Below are 6,403 nucleotides of genomic sequence, written 5' to 3'. Positions count from 1 at the left end.
ATATCTACACCTTGGAATTGAACAAGAGATGGTTGAGCCCCCCCTCCCTCAAAATAGGCTGTTCATTCGGAGCCGTATTTAACCCTCCATAAAGGTTTTTATTTTAAAGCAGTAATTGGTAATACGCTTTGGCATTAGGTCTCCAGTTAAAACACTTTTGGGGGGCGCCTGAGTGGCTCAGTGGGTTGAGCCCCTGCCTTCGGCTCAGGTCATGATCTCAGGGTCCTGGGATCGAGTCCCGCATCGGGCTCTCTGCTCGGCGGGGAGCCTGCTTCCCTCTCTCTCTCTCTGCCTGCCTATCTGCCTACTTGTGATCTCTCTCTGTCAAATAAATGAATAAAATCTTTAAAAAAAAAAACCAACACTTTTGGGATTCAGGGAGATAAATCGGTTTAAAAATATATATCAATGTGTGCCAAATTTTATGTTAATTTATGTTAGTAGCTATGTTCCTCTGGAAGACAAAATTGTACATAGGTGAAAAATTTTAGCCTCAACTTAAAAGTGACATTAACTAGAAAGTAATTAATAAACAAAAGGAAACTAACTTTTACTGATGGTCTACTATGTGCTGAGTGCTTTTCATACATTTTCTCTTTTAATATCATGACAACACCATAGGTAACTTTTTAAACTAGGAAGTTGAAAATTTGCTTAACGCCACTCAGATGGTAAGTGGTAGGCTGGATTTGCCCCAAATTTGTCTGATCCAAAGGTGGTGTGTGTTCTTTCTCTTCCACAGTACCTATCCATCTATAAGAGTCCAGGTGTCTCCAAAAGTGACTCCCAAAGATCTAGCAGTAGTTATGGCAGCCTTGCAGGGCTGGTTCGTTAGTGTGTTCATTTATATCATTCACCCCATTAATGAATTTCATCAATATGAAAGTATATCAAATCAATGTGTTGTATATCTTTAATATACACAATGTCGTATGTCAGTTGTATCTCAGATGGTGTCAGATGACCTGTTTACACCCTAGCTCTGTTACTTCCCTGCTTTGTAAGCTCCTGGCCTGTGCCTCCATTTACTCATTCATAACTTAGACCCCTACTCAGTTGCTGTGAGGATTTAAATGAGTCAGTCGATGCATGTAATGAACTCAGAACCATGCTTTGTGATAGTAACTAGAGAGTGCTATATAAATATCAGTAGCTAATATTATTACTATTCTCAGACATTTAACTGAGATGCAGTGGATGGGAGAAAAAGAGGGAAAGAATTTGAAGTCGCTAAGTAACCATTGCAACAGAAAGCTCAAGCACTCTCAGAAGCGTTAACCTATCTAGACTGGGCTGGGGCTTGTTGGCGGGGACTTTGTGAACATGCTGTTTATAAAGATGTTCTTAAGGTTAAGGGCCTAGGTCTGATAACAAGTCAGAATCATCACTATACAATTTTATGAACCCAGAGAAGTGATAGCATGGATGAAAATTCTCTTTCAAAAGCCTGCAATGTGATTCTTTTTGTGTTCTAATACCTATTAGTTTGACAAGACAGAGGACCCCCTCCCCCCCCCCGCAACCATTTCTATGTATTCACTTATTCAGCCACCACTAATGGTTGCACAGATGAGTAAGACCCCACGGTCTAGTTGGAAAAACAAACAGGAGGATGCATTACTTAATTTAACAATTATTTATGATCTATCATGCAACAGCTACTATGCTAGGTGCTGGGTATAGTGAACAAAACAGATATAAGTCCTTACCCTCGTGGAACTGACATTCTAAGAAAGAGAAAAATACATGAAGTAAGTGCGACGTGTATAGTCTCTCAGATGGTGGTCGGTGCAAAGGAGAAAAATAAAGCAGGCAAGGAACTAGGGAAGTGTTCCAGCAGATTGATGGACTGGCAGTATTTTTAATGGGAATAGTCAGGAAGGGCTTTCCTGAGACAAATACAAGAGTGGGGTAACTTTGAGGGATAGACTTAGAACATCCCCCTCCCCCCCAAATCCCGGCCCAAGCCCTGCCTCTTTCCCTGCCCCGTGGAAGGTAGCAACAAAACTCAACATTCCTGAATGCAAGTTCGCCAAGGACAGAATTTTATTTTTTCTCGTTCATTGTTCTCAGCTTAGCAGAGTGCTGCTCAGAAAAGATGAGCTATAAATACCGACTGAAGGGATAGAGTGTTTAAGTCAGTCAGCACCAACTGCGCTCAGATTCACTCATTAACTAAGCACCTAGTGAGGGGTGCCGGGCGCTGCCCTCGAGGAGCTTAGAATATAGTTGCATGAATTATTAATAATGCCAGGACTTGGGCGCCTGGGTGGCTCAGTGGTTAAGCCACTGCCTTCGGCTCAGGTCATGATCTCAGGGTCCTGGATCGAGTCCCGCATCGGGCTCTCTGCTCAGCAGGGAGCCTGCTTCCTCCTCTCTCTCTCTGCCTGCCTCTCTGCCTACTTGTGATTTCTCTCTGTCAAATAAATAAATAAAATCTTAAAAAAAAAAAATAATAATGCCAGGACTAGTGTGGGCGCGGTCACACCACCAATCCGGACACTCCCAGGCCCGGGCATCAGGGGCTCCCACAGGTTCGAGCAGCCTCAGACTTGCCCGGTGGAACGATGAAGCCGCGGTGCCAGGGAGCACCCAACTCTCGATGACGGGACCCGGCAGTACTGAGGGCGGGAGAGGAGGCCTCGGGGAGGGAGGCCGAGCCCACTTCTCTAATGAGGCCCCCGCATGTCCCCGGTGCGCCCCAGGCCTCGGATCCCGAAAAGCGCGCGGGGACTTTGGCCAAAGCCCAGCCCCGGGGTGTCAGCGACCCGGGTGGGCGGAGTCACCGAAAGAGAGGGGACCCGCCGGCTCCGGGACACCGCCCGCAGACCCCGCCCCGTCTCAGCCGCACCCGCCCCGCCTCGGCTGTGCTGGACCCGGCACCCCGGTCCCGTCGGGCTGGCGGGCCGCGGCGCAGGGGGCGGCCGCCGAGCAAAGGTCCCTCCGGCCCGCCCCCTCCCGCCGAGCCCCCGCCCCCAGCCCGCCCCGCGGGGCTCAAAACCGTAGGCCGGCGCGGGGCGCCGAGTGCGCGGTTGCGGGGACGCGGCGGCGACGGCGCGGGCAGGTGAGTGCGGCGGCTCCGGCTCGCGCCTGGGCGGGCGGCCCACCCCCGGGAGCCCCGTTCTCTCTCCCGGACCCCCCTCCCCGCCGTCCCCCGCGGAAGGGAGACGAGTCGGTCGGCCGCCCGGCCAGCGGGCCCCATCGCGTGCCCCTCTCCCCGCCACCCCTTCCCTTACCCTTTCCCCCTTCCCCGCGGCCACTTCCTTCTCGGGCTGTCGCGAGGGCCGGTACCTTCTGTCGCCCCCTGTTCACCACCCCTCTGCCGTTCTTTGTCCTCCCGGTTCCCCCGGGCTGTGCAAAGGCTTTCCCAGCGTGCGGGGCGTGCGTGAGGGAAGGAGAGGCCGGAGCCCACGGGATTTGGGTCTCTGGGCTGGAACGGTTCCCTCAATCGCCTAAAATTGGGCCCCACGCCTGCGGAGAAGGCCAAGCCCCCTGGGGGTCGTCGGCAGGGGGCGGGATGACATCACAGCTGCTCGTGTGGCTCAACTTAGGCCTGGAGGTGCGGACCCCCTGGGACCCACTTCGCATCTGCGCCGAAGAGCGAGCGGAGAGGGGCGGCTCCTGCACAGGCGTGCGTTGTAGAATGTTTTAAAACATCCCTGGCGGAGCGCCGGCTGCGTTCAAAAGAGTGATTTGAGGGGAGGAACGGATGTCTCGGCCTCGTAGCTCTCAGGGGGCAGACAGAGTGTGGAATGAAAGAAGTGATGTGAGGCCGGAGATCCAGCTGAGGAAATGTAACTTGTTATTTGTCGAAATCACCAACGCGCTCTTCCTATAAAGGAGAACAGCTGCGAGAAGTGGAACCCGGGCTGTTAGAGAGATCTGAGAAATAGGGCCCAGGCTCCCAGCTACTGTCCCCATAGATCGCCTGCTTGGAGACAAAGTTTTGGATTTTCCAGAAGTGTTTTTCTTTTTGGTCTGTTTCATCCCTCAAGGGGACCAGCAGGTTCTCTATTCTGAAACCCTGTCCCTCCCCTTATCCACCTCACTTCCCAAAGACTTTGTCGCTTTATGCTAACTCCTTTCTCAAGCTCAAGCTCAGCCTGTCTTGTGACCATCATTTTTTTTTTTTAATTTCACATACTGATTTTTATTTTAGAAAGAAGTAACGGAGTAGCTTGTCTTTAATTTGTCTTATTATAAAAATGAGCTCAGGCACTGACTGGGCTTCGAGCATGGAAGATATAAAAGGATGACACCTCTGTTTTAATTTAATAGACTAAACTTCACGTTGTTATTTAGAAAATTAAAAACAATTCAAAATGTGCTGAAGTCGTTAACTTTGAGGCAAGTACAGCAACATCTCATTTCCCTGCGTAGTGAGGACATGTGTCCCATAACTGTGTTCCATGGAAGTGATTTTCATTTCCACTAAAACTGAATTCTATCCTATTGAGCATACCTTCTTATTTTATGAAATGAATCATATGCAGCCCAAATTTTAAAAAGCTGACTGAGAAATCTGCAAAGTTGTGTGGCCAAGGGCTTAAGTTTTGGAGGCAGGTGGACCTCCATTGGAACCTTCACTCTAATTCTCTGCATAACAGCAGTGCCCTCCAGAGACCTCCGGAAATGCATGTAGAGTTGGAAAAGTTGGATTTGTTGCTTGTTGTGGCAAGGGAGACCTCACACCATGGGGCGTCTCAGTAAGTCAGTGTTAGAAAGAAGTTACAGCATTTAGCTTGGTGGTTATGGGGAGAGTTAAAGGAAACAGGACTTTGCTCAGGATTGGATGCTGTCTGGAAGGGGGAGAATTCTATTTGAGTATCTTCAAAGGAAGGCTGCAGTGAGGTGAAAGCTGTGGTTGACCAAGAAGCAGCAGTCACTCACTAGCCAGGACTGGTGGTGATGATGGTGGTTGTGTGTGTGTGTGGAGGGGGAGGGGATGTCTGGTTGTTTTTGTGATTTGGACAATGTTCATATTTGTCTGAGGTCAGATGAGATTATGAGGGGTCTTGTTTTTGTCTTAATTTATCATGACGGCAGAGTGGCCTTGCCTGATGTTGCTGTTCTGAGACATTGTTCGTGTTCACCAGGAGAATGCTGGGCCATTGCCTAGCAACACTAGGGTTAGCTGATAGTACTGGGTCAGCTTGCGGGTGTCGGGCTGTTTTTTTTTTATCCCCCTCTCGTGATTTGGGCAACTTACTTAACATCTTCAAACTTCCACATCTGTAAAATGCCTACTCACGGTTGTTGTGCAGATTAAATGAGGAAATGGGTAATAGGAATTTAGCCCAGTGTCTGGCACACTGCACATACCATACAGTTGTTTCTCTTTAGTGTATTTTGATGTTGAGGTTTCTTGCCCAGAACTAGTCAAGTAGAGGACCAGTGACCCACCAGAGCTGCTGCAGAGAAGAATCCTGAATTGGGTGTGAGGAACAACTGAGTTCTTCACAACTCAAGGATTTGCTAATTCTGTCAGGCAGAACCATTAAGAATGGATGCTAAGTATAGTATATTCTTACACAGTCTTCACCTTGGCACCTGTTTTTAGGGTTCCTGAGTGGCCCCAGTTGGCTGTGTGCTTTTCTGACTTGGCATTGTCTTGCTTTCTTAGTCTCTTCCTTTGAGATCTGTTGTCCAGGAGTCTGACGTAAACTTACATATCTTCACCTTATTTCCTTTGACCTCCTGAGTTCTAATTGCTTCGAGTTCTAGTTGCTTCAAGCGACCAAACCCACGTAGGTGGGTTAAGAGCCAGGGTAATATCAGTTTCAGGTGTACTGTTTAGTGATCAGCACTTCCATGCAACACCCGGTGCTCATCACGGGGAGTGTGCTCCTTAATCCCCATCACCTGTTTAACCCCACCAAGCTAATGGGATTCTTAAGGCCACGTGTGAGAGTGGAGATCTGTGATACAGCTGTGAAATGCAAGGGATTTTTTTTTTTTTTTTTTAAGGCCATAAGCAGTTGGAGCTAGATCTCTCATGAGGTCATTTGTGTCTACTTCCAGATTGGAACACACTGGAAATTTGTATCTGATGTCTGACTTACTGTTAACTGAGATTTTCTTGTGCTTGTCTGTGTCAGGCAAATTGGGTTCTAGACCCTTTAGTTGGCCCTTGGTATATTATTTAATCTTTCCCGGCTCGACAGTTACTTTAGGTCGTTGAGAATGGTATGGTGACTTACTGTCTTCCAATGCCACATGATACACTGTTGTATTAAATTTCTAGCCTATATTTGAGCTGATCTCTTTGTCAAAAGCTCCTAGGAATAAAGACAAAACCAAAAGAAAATGGACCGAGGACAAAAACAGTTAAAAGAAATAGAAAATCTTTAAACAACAACAACAAAAATCTTTAAACAAAAGATACTCGATTTATGTTAAAATA

The 6,403-nt window shown here is 48.1% G+C and overlaps 1 protein-coding gene across 2 annotated transcripts in view; it reads left to right on the top strand.

Moving 5' to 3' along the window:
* Positions 1-2,853: 2,853 nt before the first annotated feature.
* The window catches only part of GSDME (gasdermin E), a 73,003-nt gene continuing 69,453 nt past the window's right edge, over positions 2,854-6,403 (top strand). For both annotated transcript variants that reach the window (XM_045062792.1, XM_045062793.1), the window contains exon 1: positions 2,854-3,064. The gene's annotated coding sequence lies outside the window, so the exon portion shown is untranslated. The remainder of the gene's footprint in view (positions 3,065-6,403) is intronic.

This window comes from Mustela putorius, unplaced genomic scaffold, assembly GCF_011764305.1.
Source record: "Mustela putorius furo isolate JIRA1106 unplaced genomic scaffold, ASM1176430v1.1 tig00003845_pilon_pilon_pilon, whole genome shotgun sequence".
Classification (NCBI taxonomy): domain Eukaryota; kingdom Metazoa; phylum Chordata; class Mammalia; order Carnivora; family Mustelidae; genus Mustela; species Mustela putorius.
This window is presented reverse-complemented; position numbering and strand designations above follow the sequence as displayed.